This window comes from Chlamydotis macqueenii, chromosome 6 (assembly GCF_036417535.1).
Source record: "Chlamydotis macqueenii isolate bChlMac1 chromosome 6, bChlMac1.mat, whole genome shotgun sequence".
NCBI classification, from domain to species: domain Eukaryota; kingdom Metazoa; phylum Chordata; class Aves; order Otidiformes; family Otididae; genus Chlamydotis; species Chlamydotis macqueenii.
Genome location: NC_141561.1, coordinates 3,865,314 through 3,879,507, shown reverse-complemented (window position 1 = coordinate 3,879,507; position 14,194 = coordinate 3,865,314). Strand labels below are relative to the sequence as shown.

Genomic DNA, 14,194 nt, shown 5'->3' with positions numbered 1-14,194 from the left:
GGTTACCTTCTCACTTCAGTAAAACAAGCTGGTCCGGAAGGAGGAGAGGAAATATTTCAGCTTCTCCTCCTCAAGCAGGAGAGGTGCGAGTTCCTCTATGGCCATCCATGCGTCTGCAACTTGGCTTTTGTTTTCTAAATTTTCTCCTTAAATTAACTTAAACGCTTATTCTATAATGTGATTTTACATAAAGAGAATGTTTTATTCCTTGTTGAGAATGATTTCCAAGGCCATTTAATATCTAAAGAAATTCCCCTCTCCTCTCCTAAGTGTATTAGATACGATAAATGTACATTGGATAAAACAGCGTGTAGACAAAAATCCTGTCCTTAATTCTGGGTATCCTATTTACTTCAGTGAAATCCTCCTTTCTCAAGTAAGAAGAACACATTTTGGCCCGTACTGTGAAAAGACAAGAAACAGATAAGCTCCAGGGGAAAAAATAGAGGGATTTTTATTTTTTTTTTCTATTTGTGATTAAAAATAAAGAAGTAGATAATAAAGGGATTTTGACTAGCTTGGGATGGTGTATAACTGGGCTCCTCAGCAGCATACAGCAAAAGATCAAAGGAATCTCAGCTTCACGTAAGTTAACCAGTTTTTGGAGTGAAGGCACGGGCTGCTTGGTTTTCCTTAGGTGAGAGCTGGGAGCAAGTTAAGATAATGAAAGTGTTATCTGTTACATGTTGAGAACCCATCGGAGCCAAAACCGTTGAAGCCTTTAAACGGACATTACATGTGGCTGCCTATTTGCCATTTGTTTCCTAAATTTTCTGTAATTTGCTCTGCAGCGACCGCTCACCTTGGTTAAATAGGGCTCCGCTCAGCAATATTCAGCAGAACCGCGGCGTTTCCTGGCTCCGGCCACGAAGACTCCACAGGATTTTCGCTGCTCAGGTGTTGCGAAGCCTAATCCTTATTCAGGAACCAAAACGATCCACTTTCCTTGCCTGCGGTGCTTGGATCCCTGCCTTTGGCAGTAGCCCCAGACTCCTGCAGAAGATGAAGACATCCCTCCATGCCTATAGATGGAAAGACGCCAACATGGATGCCATCAGAAGGACGCAGCTGAGCATATGCTGAGAAAATTGTGGCATCCATACTGTACATGGGGAAGGGCTGACTGAACACACCAGTTTGTTGAAGCTTATGGCCCTGAAAAGGAAACATAGGTTTCCTGTAAATGTCATTCAGGGATATGCTAACTGTTATTTCCTGGCGCTGGATCATGATGCTTTCAACACATTCTGTTCATCTACCTCTGCTGCCTGCCTGCCTGGCTGTGCACAGCGACAGCTCTCCTGTCTTCTCACCTTTCCCTCCTCCCCTTGCAAGGCTAAGGTAAGACAGACTCAGGCAAAGTGAAAAAAAATGGCTTTGGGATGAAACATTAAGCGGGGAAAAAAAAAAAAATAAATAAAAAGGGACGATGCGGTGTTGTGTGCCTTCCCGTAGCTGCCACCGTGGCAGGACAAGTGCGTAATGAGTGTATTTGGGCGCCATTCTTTTGACTCCATGATGAGTGAACTGGTCCCCTGGTCCCATTCTGCCATGGCATTTCATTTGTACAGATTACTTTCAGCCTTAGTGCCTACACTATGGCTGCTCCACTATGTAGCCTTAAAAGCTTTCCCTAAGCACCTTCTGCAATATGAGTTGTCTCTTCGGCTATCTGCATTCCTCATCTCCCTCCCTTCCTCCATCCTTCAGGTATGTTGTTTTGGAGTGGAAGTGTCCGCAAGCAGGACGGTGCATCAAGAAGGAGCAACCAGAGCCAGCCATCACTGCCATATCTCTGTGGGAGCAACAGCAGCTCAGCATCACACAGTCCATCTTTGGCTGGTACCTGGGCCCCACTGCACCATCCCTCCAGTGCAAAGCAATTAAAGGAAAATAGGTAAAGGCTTGCAAATGCATTGGTTTAGGCTACTGAAGGCATTATTCTAAGGCAGGAGCATAGACCCTGAGCTTTTGTTCTGGTGATAAAGGGGATATGTTATCTCTATTCCAGTTCTGAGCTGTATAACGCGCCGATGAAAAGCAAGTTTCTCTGCCTAGTGAATAAGGATCATTGTTTTGGGGATAATGAGGCTCCACTCCCTTTTGGCTCTCTCTGAAAGACAGCAGAACTGGCGAAGGAACGGTGCCGCGGGTCCGCCAAGTGCCTGCTGAATGCTGCGGTGACAGGCATGATTTTCACAGTTATCATTAACTGGCATGTGAGTGGTTTTGTGCGCCATGTTGTACTGTATCAAACCACGATAAACACGCAACTGGCTACGGGACTACAACCTCCTACCATCCACCCTTTGCTATAATGCTATTGTGTTTGCTTGATTAGATTCCACCCCCCTCCCCCCCCTACACAAGTCAAGTAAAGAAAGAAAATAAAAATGGTTTATTACATATACAAATAGAAACAGAGAAAAAAAAGTAGATTACAGTCAGGTACTTGTATGCCAATTGACTTTGCACGTTTAGGAAAAGTAAAGCTTTTATTAACATGATGGGGAAGTCATGATAGCACAAACTAAGCAATTGCTCAAAGCACATCAAGAGAGTCTGGAAAACTCTGGTCAAAGATCCAGCTGAAATCCAGTGAAGTCGTAGCATCTTTGAACATTTGACATCGCTTTTTACCTGCCAAAGTATAAATCGAAGTACGTTTATTTGGTACTTCCTGTGTTTGGGAAGCTCAGGCCTAATTGCTGACAGGTCACATCCAGTAAGGAGAAGGAACCAAAAAAGGTCTTTTTAACATTATTATTTTCAAGAAGTATTTTCATGAGAAAAAAAAAATCATGGGTTTTATGAGAGAAAACCACTCAGATTTGAAATATGAAGTGTGACCTGAAGACTGCAGTAAGACCCCCATGGTGCCAGGCAGGAGACAGGAAGCAAGGTGAACGACTCATTTCAGATGGTGATTCTCTGGACCAGCCCAACAGAAAATATTGGAAATGCATGGAAAAGATGCAATCAAAGAAAGAAATAGCAGCTTTCCACTAATCTCTGTGGAGAGCACAAGCCCAAGGAGGTGTGGGAGTTTGCTGGGGTCTGGTGGCCCATGGGGGCTTATCAGTGGCCATTCCCAGAGGTGCATGACGCACCAGAGACAAACCACACTACGTGTATTTCCTGACTTACTACGGAGTTTGAGGTTACCAGTTTTGGGTTACCTTATCCACCATTCTGTATCTCCTTTGAGGCTACATGCTCAGAATTTTTCACAAATCGGGCCTCTCTGAAGTATCCCCTTTCCCCCGTTGTCAGGAATACAAACAAATAGGAGCAAATAGGCAAAAAGCCAAAGAAAGCAAGATTTAAATCAAATAGATCTATTTTACAAGTGGCTTTGAGTGTGACCAAGTTTACTCAGTGGAAGCATCTCTGAGGCAAATGGCAATGCTTAATGCAAGAAGCTAAAAGAATCGTTGCCATAAGGATACCTCTTCCAGCCATTTCTAGATAAGGAAAAAACCCACAATATTCCCTTTGTCACCCTCTAGGAATGATTGCTCATGTAGGATACATTATTTCATACCTGTTATTTACTAACGCAGTTGAACTAAAGACCTAGGCACTACTGGACCCAGTTCACGAATATTTATTGCACCAAATCCAATCTATAATATAGTGTCAGCCTTGTACCAAAGCAGGAGACAGTAGTATTTATGATTATTAGTACAATATTGAATCATCCTGAACCAATTACTGGTCCAATTACTGTGTCATTATTATCTTCTGAATAGGGCTTGATTTGTCTGTGATAAATATGATGCAATTAAACTACCTTTTTACATAATAAAACACTGCAGGTGTTTATTCTTAAGGGTTTACGGATACCAACAACCAATAGATTTAATTAAAAAAATCCTTGAAATAAATGTGAATTTCATTAAATTGTTCTAGCACTGGTGAATATTTTAAGACTATCTACCGAAAGATTCTCTCCCTATAATCTATCTTAAAAGCTATGCTAAGTGCACAAAAACAATTACTTCAGCTTTTTAATGTTTCAATAATTAATAACATTTCTTTAAAGAATGTTTAATTGGTCTGTATAGTCTAACTTAAGAAACAAAAAAGTTATGTGGGTCAAATAGCTGTTACTGTTGTGTCAATGTGAGGGATAAATGCATGCTGGCTTAATGAAAAATCTTATTAAATTCAAATTTTCTGCTCAATAATTTTAAATTTAATCTTACATTTTTTTGCACTACAGCCACAAACGTAATATTGAATTAACTCCAGTTTGGTACTAGCGTTAGATACAGAACTACAGTGTACTGGCTTTATATTATGAAAAAAAAAGATCATTAATGTGAAACCCTGCCTGGTATTATTTTGTCTCTCAATACTGTGGATAAATGTCTACAATTTTGGCTATAAACCACCCTAGGTCAATATAGTATAAATGTATATGAAACCCATTGATGGGTTATTTTATGCTGGTTTTCAGAAAGGCAAATTCCCTTCCCCAGCTTGCAGGGTTCAAAAGAACGGTGATGCTGGTATTGCATCTCTCCATCCTCCCTCCCATGGCTGTATTCAGTGGTCTCATTGGTGTTGGGTATATCTTGTGTATTTTGGGTTTGCCTTTTCTTTTTCTACATGGATTGCAGTAGCGTACAATGGTAGGAGAAATAGTAGGGCTTCTGGAAACAGGCCAGATGTATGGTACTGGAAGTTTTTCTTGTGTTGGGGCAGAAATGGCTCAAGGTTTCTTTTAACAGCACAACCAGCTAAGTCCATGGCAGATGGGAGCTCGTAGTTGAGTTTCACAAACGCAGTTAGAGAGGGACGAAGCAAAGTTGGGCAGGAACTCCAGAGGCACGGTGATGCTGACCACCACCAAACTGGGCTCGTCTACCCGTGGCTCTGTGGTGGGAAAGCATCCCAGGCTCCAGCCTCATGTGCTGCTCCAAAATAACACATGCATCTGCAGAGGATTTACTTTTGTATCTAAATCATAGTTGATCATTATCAGCTATACACCTTTACGTGCACTTTCAGATATCTGTATTCTTTCAAAAATATTCTTTGCAAAGAGTAGTTGTGAGATGCTTTAGGCCACAGGATCTCTCTTGACTGCCTTATGCTCATCAGAAGGGCTTGTGTCTGTGTCTGTGGAATAGCATCTCCCTATAGCTCCCATCAGTGGCTGGGCAGTGGCAGCAGGGTGGGATGTGCACCCCAACCGCCCCCCCAGCATCTATGGGGCACGCCTCAGCTCCTCTGCCTGTTCCCTCCCATCCATCTTCCCTACAGCACGGGGCAGGCCGAATGATAAAATAAAGCTTTTGCAAAAGGTTTATTAAGCAAGACGTAAGGTTTATTAAGCAAGTCAGGCTTTTAGTTGTGAGGCTAGAAATGAAAGGTTACAAGCAAAACAAATATAAACACAATCCCAGTCTCAGCTTAAACAACTGGATTCCTTTTCAATTGTTTAGTCCCTTTTCTCAGATCCTGAAGACATACCGCAGCTGTTGGGATTTGAAGTATCCTAACTGTTGCCCTAAATCCTGATCCTGTGGTCAGGCACAGGAGCTGGCAGCTTAACTTCCCTCCTCCTCCTCCTCCTCTACCTGTAGCTCTCAGGGATCTTTCACACTCTTTTAGTCTGCAATAAGACCAACTTTTTGTGAAGTGGCCCTTCTGTAGGCACGGCATGTAGGCAGTGTGTCTTTCCTCCTCCTCCTCCTTCTCACCTCTTCAGTCTCCTTTGTTGCTTTTTTCCAGGACCAGACCATCTTGGCTTTGAGATGCTCATGAAGGCGTTGGGGGATACTGGTGCCTGGTGAAATCCCACTTCTACTCCTCATTCCCATCTCAGAGGTTGCCCACTGACCATCCTCACCCATCCTTACTCCCTAACATCCAGGTAAGGAGTAACTCCAATAGTATTGCTCTTGCTTGCCGTGTAGGACCCACCTAGACGTACCAACACCGTGCATGAAGCTATCACCCTTCCGGGTTTTGGCACCAAAACCAGGAGAAGGGATGAAGTTTAATAACATTTTTGACTTGTTTGCAGATTAAAATCAAGGCCAGAAACTTCTGATGATAAGTGCCATTAAATAGCTAAGTTCAGCTTTGTGGCTAGTGTAAATCGGGGATGTTGCACTCTCTTTGATGACGGTACTCTGATTTGTATTAGTCGCAGCCCTACACTGAAGCACAGATCAACAGACACCAAAAAGGAAACACATTGAGGAGGAGAGCTAAATTATGGGGGGAAAAAATAAACTCCCAAAGAAATGCCAAGCTAATGGAAGCATCCTGGATAGCCAATTCTGATAACTATTTCAAATACATTTGGGTTTATATGGCATTCTCTCTGCCTTCAGGAGTGGGGGCCCATGTCAGCATTCAGCATCAGCTACTGAGAACTTTACGGCCGAGATGCGTCGTGTCTGCCACACAGCACAGGGAAGCAGAGCAGGTCTCAGAGAAAAATATATTAATGGATGGATAATTGCCCACCTTGTAAAAATTCACTGGGAACCTGATACTTTTATCATTTGTCACAAAAAAACTCCATGGTGTAGTAACGTAGGAAGTATCATTGGTGCTATAAAAAAAGTGATGGTGCAAATTACACTTCTCTTTTGCTGAATGGTGCTAAATAGCAGGGAGTTCCCATTTTTCTATTGCTAGAATTTCAATAATTGTAGATGTACATTTGCAGGGATCAATTGATAATTTGGAACACATGTCATCAATATTTCATTTTCTCTATATTTTTAAATGAAAGAAAGAAGCCCAATTTCACAGTGGTAAGATTAAAAAAAATCTCATTTTGTTTTCCTGTCTACTGTTAAGGAAGAGAGCTCATTTCTTGCAGCATAAAGGGATATTAATGAATGCAAAGAGCATTTTCCATATTGCAGAATAAAATTTACTGTTCTAACCCTAGATATTTTATATAAATTAAGAGTTTGTTTAAAAAAAATTGAAAATGGGAACTCAATCCTAGACAATGCTTAATTTAAACTAAGTGTTAAAATAAAAGCAATAACACTGAGAATAAATTAATGAACTACAATTAACTATATTTACAATAAGTGGTTTGGTTGGAAACACCTATTCCCTACACTGATAAAATAAAACCTGCATTCTGCAAAAGCTGAAATAAGTTAAATGAAGATGCTTTTAACAAGGTTATTACTTAAGCAGTGACAGGTTTACAGATTTTAGCACCATTGGGTTTTCACAGGAGCTACGGCAAGTGCTAAAATAACACACACCTTCAGGTTCATTAAATTCACCAGTGTGATGAAATAACTGATATTTTTCTATATTACTGTAGTGCCTCAAAGAACTGGCTATAAATAAGATACACTAATAACAACTGTTTGCAGTGCTAAAACAATAAAATAATTCTTCCAGGCTTTATGCAAAGGAAGAAATAAGCGTAAGGCAGACTTAGCAGAGTTCTATCTGGTGGCTTTTATTCTACTGATACCACACCTTCACCCATCCATTTATCACAGAAATGCCCTATAAAATGTTTTATCATTCCTCGTGGCAGGAAGAAACTTGTTTAAAGGCTACATGAAGAGGGGGCTCCTGTCTCAAAATATTTACTTTCTAATCTGATGTTTGTTGAAGCATTTCTGAAGGCTAGCTTATGCGAAGGACTGATTTTTAAAAGGAGCATTTTGGATGACGGTAAATCCCACATTATACTCTGTTTTGGAAAGAAGCAACGCTGAAAAAAGCAGATTTCTAATAAATCAATGGAGTATGGCCTTTGGAGACCTGGGAGACATATGGACAGTAATAGAGTATCTCAGGTTGTTCTGTGAACGATTCCATCTGGATGAGGACTCGGTGTTATTCGCAGCCTCCTTCTCCCCTAAAACACCTTCAATCTTACCCACAGCCCCTATCTCAAATGTCAGACCACCTGGGATCAGCAGCTGTCGGGCTGAAAGTGGAGCTGCCAGGGACGGCCCCGCGCCATGAGCCGCCAGCAGCCACGACCCCACTGCCGCTGGGTGAAAATCAAGGGAGTTTGGGCTGTGGGGTTTGCACTGGCTGTGGAACTTCATGTTTCGTTCCTTTGTATGTAAATATACACATGTATTTTATGTATGTATGCACATATTTTTTAATATGTGTGTGTGTATATGCACAGATGTGCATGCAAACGTATCTACGCACACCCAAAAAGTTGGAATAGCCATTTTCAGAGTCTGATTTTGGTCCCCATGAGGGGACTTGGGTCTTCCCACATTGATGCAGGAGTCACTTCACAGCAGTCAGAGAGTATAAAACCCATATAAATGGAGAAAATTGACCCGAGGATGTTACAAGCTTAGCTAAATATTGCAATTTTTTTTTGGCAATCTTTCCTTTGGATGATTTGCAGTGTTGCTCTCTGGAAGTATTAAACAGTGTTTCATCAATACGCGTAGTACCGAAATGTTTTTAAACAGATTGAAAGATTTCTTTCCAGAGGTTGTAAGTGAGGTTTGGGTGATAGTAAATGCGCTGCAACATGTGACACCCAGCCACAGGGTTTATCTATCCCTCCACAAAGTTGGTGCGTTGTGAGCAATGTCTGGGAACATGGGGCAGGAAAACAGGACTGTTGCCAACTCCCTGCTCCCTAATGCGATGGGGATTTTGGAGGATGAGTCCCATCCCTCCCTATTTTCCAGAGCTCTCATGGTACCTGCACAAGCCTCTCTTACCTGCTATCTGTCTTCCCCACAGCACCCAGTACCTAAAATTACAAGGACAAAAAGTCCTGTATGGACTCTTCAAGTCCTGCTTGAAGATTGTCCAACAGTGGCTCTATCCTTTTTTGCCAACCCAGAATGATTCATTGTGTTTGAAGAATATCTGGTATCATAAAAACAAACATCCATAATCTACTGTTTTACTCATGCAACAGGGATGAGTGTGCAGTCCACCATGCTCTCGAGATACTGCTGAGGGAAGGGACTGCTGGACGCGTATTTCAGATAAGTGGGACATGAATAGCATGTTGCACCTGGGCAAAAATCTTTTAATTTCTCTACATACTTCATAAAACCTTTGCAACATCTCTCTGAGAAGAGCAATATGACCATTTCATTGGTGAATAAAGAGAGTTGAAGAGATATTAAATGACTTCTTTGGCCTTAGGCACAAAATAGCTGTGACTGGACCATAAATGAAAAAGATGTTTTTCATTAGAAGTTCTTTATCTGAGGAGTTCCCCTCCCACCTTGATTTTACACAGCCTGCATTTACTCATCTTTTGAGAAAAATGTTGGAGTTATTAATTTATTTAGATTTTTTTTTATAAACCATGGGAAACTTGGGGAGCAAGTTGTTTTTGAATGCCTGGTGGTTTGTTAATAATTCGTGTTTTGTGTGAAAAGAAAATTGATCATAAGCATCCTGGAGAGACCAATCCACGCTGCCTCTGCCATCAGCTGAGACACAAACTAAATACAAGGCATGAATTGAAAGATATTGCTGAGAAAAACTGCACAGACCCATCACAAGCCAAGCGGTGTGGCTGGCAAGGGGTGTCAAAGGGAAGAGCAGCACAATGTCCTTTGAAGCCTGGTCATGGAGATAAGGATGTGGGAAAAGATCCTGCAGCAAAAAGTGGTCAAAAGTTCTTATGAGGAGGACGAGAGCAGCTCCATTTCCTGAAGGCAGCACTCTAGATCAAACAGTCCTTTGTGGAAATGTTCAGAAAAAAAAAAAAAAAAAAAACAAACAACCCTCATGTTGGAATGGGGTGGGGCTGGATGGGAGGTCAGAGGAGGAGCACTGGGAGACGTCTGTAGTGCTGAGGCTGAGCCGGAGATGATGAAATGGACCTGTTCTGTCAAATGCAAGAGTTTGTATTTTCTGCTAAAAAAAAAAAAAAGCTCAGAAATTATTCCCAAATGGAATTTGGGAAGTGTTTTACTGAGCTTTAATTTAATCCTGGATCCATTGAGTCATCCTCTGTTTCTCTACGCTGTCCTTCCATTTAAAGAAAATTCTGTTACATTAGAAAACACTCATGTCTGACCCAGAAAGACAAGAATTTCACAGTCTCTAAGGAAATATGCTGAAATAAGTTTTTCTGGAGCCTAAGCCTTCACCCAGCTTTTCTGCTGGGAATGGAGCCTCCTGTCCATGTGCTCACCCCCAGGTAGCCCAGGAGAGGGCTGAAGGACTGGTGTGGAGGAGGGTCTGCAGAGGCTACTGAAAGACCTGCCATTTCCAGAAGTTTCTGTTTTGAGGCATGTGCTTAGTCTGAATAGGTAAGCCATCATGTACTCGTAGAATTTTTTTTTTGCAGATTTCTACATATTTTAATTGCTACACATGAATAAGCACATTAATGCTAGATGTACTTCTTGTCTGTGTAAGTGCAAGCTGTATAGATATATACATGTACAAATTTATGTGTAGTTATCAGTCTTGGTATCCTACCTGTTAAGGTAATTGTGTCATCTAAATTCTGTCATACTTAGTTCAGGACAGATTCATTAACTGTTCCTAGTACCCTAACATCAGAGCACCTATTTCATTGACGTAAATCTAGAATAAATCCCTCCATCTCCCATGTTCTTTCACCATTCTTGCTTGGAAGTAATGAGAGATGCTTATACTCAAAGAAAAATGAGCTATCTGACACTGAAAAATACAGTGAATTACTGCAGTATGCTGAAGCAAAATAATTGAATTAGTATGCTTGTACAAATTATTTTCTATACCTTGACATAAGAACTGATGCTGACCATATTCCATGTATACTGCTATTATCACCTTTAATATTTTTTTATATATACCTATTTTATAGGTATATATGCTTCCAGCATATCAGTCTATTTGAGTGAGGGCCTCTCTAGTAGCAGTGTCAGGCTGCATGTTGCTCTCCTCCACAGCCAGGCAGAGTGGGAGAAGAGGAAGGAGCTATGGATGCTTTGACTCACAATCTCTCCATCTATTTATTTATGCATCCAAATTAACAACAGGAAAAAAAAAAAAAGCCCTTTGTAATAATGTTCCCCTATACATTACTGAGGAGCTGAACATCACAAGATGTTTAACAGCCTTCATGATAGCTGGGAGGGAGAAGTCATTTTGTCAGCTAGGCAAACAGAGACCCATCGTATATAGTTCATCTGCTTCTTAATATCACTCTAATCTTTGTGATATCAGAGTACTATACCCTGTTCTTCTTACCCTGCTCCTGGGGCTGCTTTTAAATAGTGGACTATGATATACAAAAACTAGGCTAAAAATGGATTTTAAATTTCCTTATCTCAAGAGAGAATTCCACTCACATCTAGAATCAAATATTCCCCAATATTACTTGAGTAGTCTTCACCTGTTTGAGGAGAGTACATTCCCTTTACTGCATTCACTCCACAGATTAATTTTCCTCCAAATTGAGCTGGAGCGCATATTTTAGGGCACACATCAGCGCCGAGCGAACTACCATCTGTGCGATCAAGGTGAATCTCATGGTGGCACATTGCGGTCCAAAAACTTTACTGCTCTGGTCCGTAATACACAATGGCTTGAGGTAAACCTTGTTGGTTGTTTACACCTTGCAAGCACCATAGGCTAACCACGAAAGATTGTTTTGCTCTTACCCCACCTACACAAAGCACTGATGCGTGTCGCTGCATCCCGTGTTTGTCTCTCTGTCCCTGAGATGCTGGACCATGAAGAGCAAACACAGCCTGGGCACAAGTGACATGTCAAAGCAATGAACTGCCGCCATGTTCTTGGACACTCTGTTGAGATGCTGGACAGGGTGCCAAGTTTAAAGCTGCTTCTCATGATTTGCCATTTCGCTGCTGAAAACTGAAGTAAGAGTGGGAGCACGTCTGTTTTGGCCAACCAGTAATCAGTGCTTGAAAGTTATAAGCACCAGGTACTTTTTGGCCAATGTTGACTCATTTTCTGTAAATTCCAAGGGGGTTTAATGATTCTTTTTCTTTTTTTTTCCTTGCAGGCTCAGCACTTTCTGTAACTTTTGCAGAGTGCCATGTCCACAGGCTGGTTCAGCAAAGGTTGCCGCTCTGTGTCATGCTCCCATGGAGCCCACATGAAAGAGGAGTCCGGACAGAAGCAGAGCCAAAGTCTGTAGTGTATCATTCCTTTACGACATGGTGGTGCTAGGCCACTGGCGTTTTCAGACACCTTTAAATTCTGCATCATTGAATCTTGGAAAAACAGTCAGAGATCATAGAATCATAGAATGGTTTGGGTTGGAAGGGACCTTTAAAGGTCCATTCCCAAGTCTGAGCTGTTTTCATTAAGGTTTGTCCTCTCTCCACACCCTCAACATTTAAATATCCTTTGGGAAGAGCACCCTGGCCCCTGGCTGAGACCGTGGCGGTCTCTGCAGTGGTTTTGCACAAGTTCTCTAGAAAAGGGACAAAGTTTCACGGATGAGGCTTTGTGGGATGAAGGCCTGAGGAAGAGGAACTGTACTTTCCATCGCATTACTTTGCCTCACGGTTCAGCTGGGAGCTTTCGCACATCTCACAAGCGGCTTCGAGCCTGTGCAGTTCGCAAAGTAGAAAAAGGAATTGAAGAAGCAAAAAATAAATATTAAAGCACGTAAGAATTAAATATCACCTATTCAAATAGCAATTATGCCGTTGAAAACAAGATCACCACACCTGTACAAGAAAAGACAAGCAAGCCCAAAACATCTGTTTGGATCCACCTGCCAAGCACCTGTTTCGCTGTTTCAATGCCATTTGATTGCTGGAGATGTAGAGGCTCTTGTGAGGTAATGAGTGATTTTACATTATGCATGATTGAAAACAGGTGTTCTAATGCTCTACAATTCCATGCATGAATAATTCAGTTTGTTTAGAGCAAGATCTTTAAAAGAAGTATGGTCTTTATTTTTTTTTTTATAAATATTAAGGTTATTCTCTGCGATGTATGGTGGCTGGTCTTTTCAGCAGGCTCACTGATGACCATTTTTGTATAATTTTGTGGGTAGGAAATAACACTGTGAAAGGTAAAAAAAAAAAAAAATAATTATACCTAAAGCACATAAGCAATGAAATTGAAAGGTTTCTTTAGCAAGGAGGGGGAAAAAATCCTATCACTGTTTTAAGGGAGAAAGCCAGATGACTTTTGGCAAAACCTGCTTCTCAACACTAACAAAACAGCCCAAGAGCTTAATTATATAGAGAGGTGAATGTGCCTCAGGGAGAAGTAAGAGCTAGTCCATCTCTTGGTCCGAATTCCAGCTGAGTCTGAATACGTTTAAGAATTTGGGCTAGGTTGTTTTTTTTTTTTCTCTCTTTTTCCTCAGATTATGAAAAGGTTTATTTCACAGTTGTATGCTTTGTGCAGGTGGAAGATGCTGCAGACTCAGGTCTTTATCTGCAGACCAGTTTCCTCTTTGGAAACTGTAAATCAGGCGATGCTCCTCACCACGGAGAATTCAGGGGCTGCTTGGGTTTATCTCCCAAAGATGAAGAAGATGTGATATGCCAAACTGAGAGATGCAGCTAAGCTTGTAGCGTCCCCTCTGCTTCTTCTCAAGGTAGGCAACACCGCTGGCATGGCCTTGTGTCTTCAGCCAGAAGAGTTTTGAGTCAGGCTGAGAACTAAGCTGGTGACGGTTTTCCTGCCGCAGCACATATCTGCTTCCTCCACTGGGGCTGTAATTTAGTTTAGAAATAAGGTTTGTAATTAGTGTCTGTTGTGGTGTTACGTTTTATTATGGGAATCTTCCACTGGAAGCAGCGCTGAGATCTCCTCTGCACTTCCCAGGGAGGGTCAGTCCCCCAACTTTCATCGCAGCTGCTCCAGCAGCTTCAGGCCTCCACAGCTGATTTGATCCCCAGCTTGAAACAAAGTGCTCAGAGACCTTCTAGAGGGTATTTCATACCTGGGGGGCCAGATCCTGCACCTCCAGGACAGGCAAGGTCCAAGAGCAGATGAAGATGATGTCAGCCCTGCCAAGATGTTGTGGGTGGACAATGTGAAATTTTGGTGAGAGTGAAGAGAGTGGAGAAAGTGAGAGTGAGCAGAGGCCTTCAGATATTCCAAATGGTCTTGTCCTGTCATTGATGAGACAATGAAGTGGGAAAAGAGTAAAAGAGAAGAAAGGGAATGAAATTACTGACTTGAAAGGAGGAATCAACAAAGAGGAGAGGCTGAAAGCAATTATTAAAGCATGCACCAAGGTGCTAGAACACCAATATTTAGAGCT

At 41.7% G+C, this 14,194-nt stretch overlaps 1 long non-coding RNA gene across 1 annotated transcript; it reads left to right on the top strand.

Moving 5' to 3' along the window:
* Window positions 1–1,132: 1,132 nt before the first annotated feature.
* On the top strand, window positions 1,133–13,499 carry LOC147600166 (uncharacterized). The gene is made up of 5 exons (XR_015258971.1): window positions 1,133–1,341; window positions 1,711–1,919; window positions 5,749–5,884; window positions 11,966–12,751; window positions 13,330–13,499. It is a non-coding gene; the product is annotated as an uncharacterized LOC147600166 (long non-coding RNA).
* The last annotated feature ends 695 nt before the right edge of the window (window positions 13,500–14,194 follow it).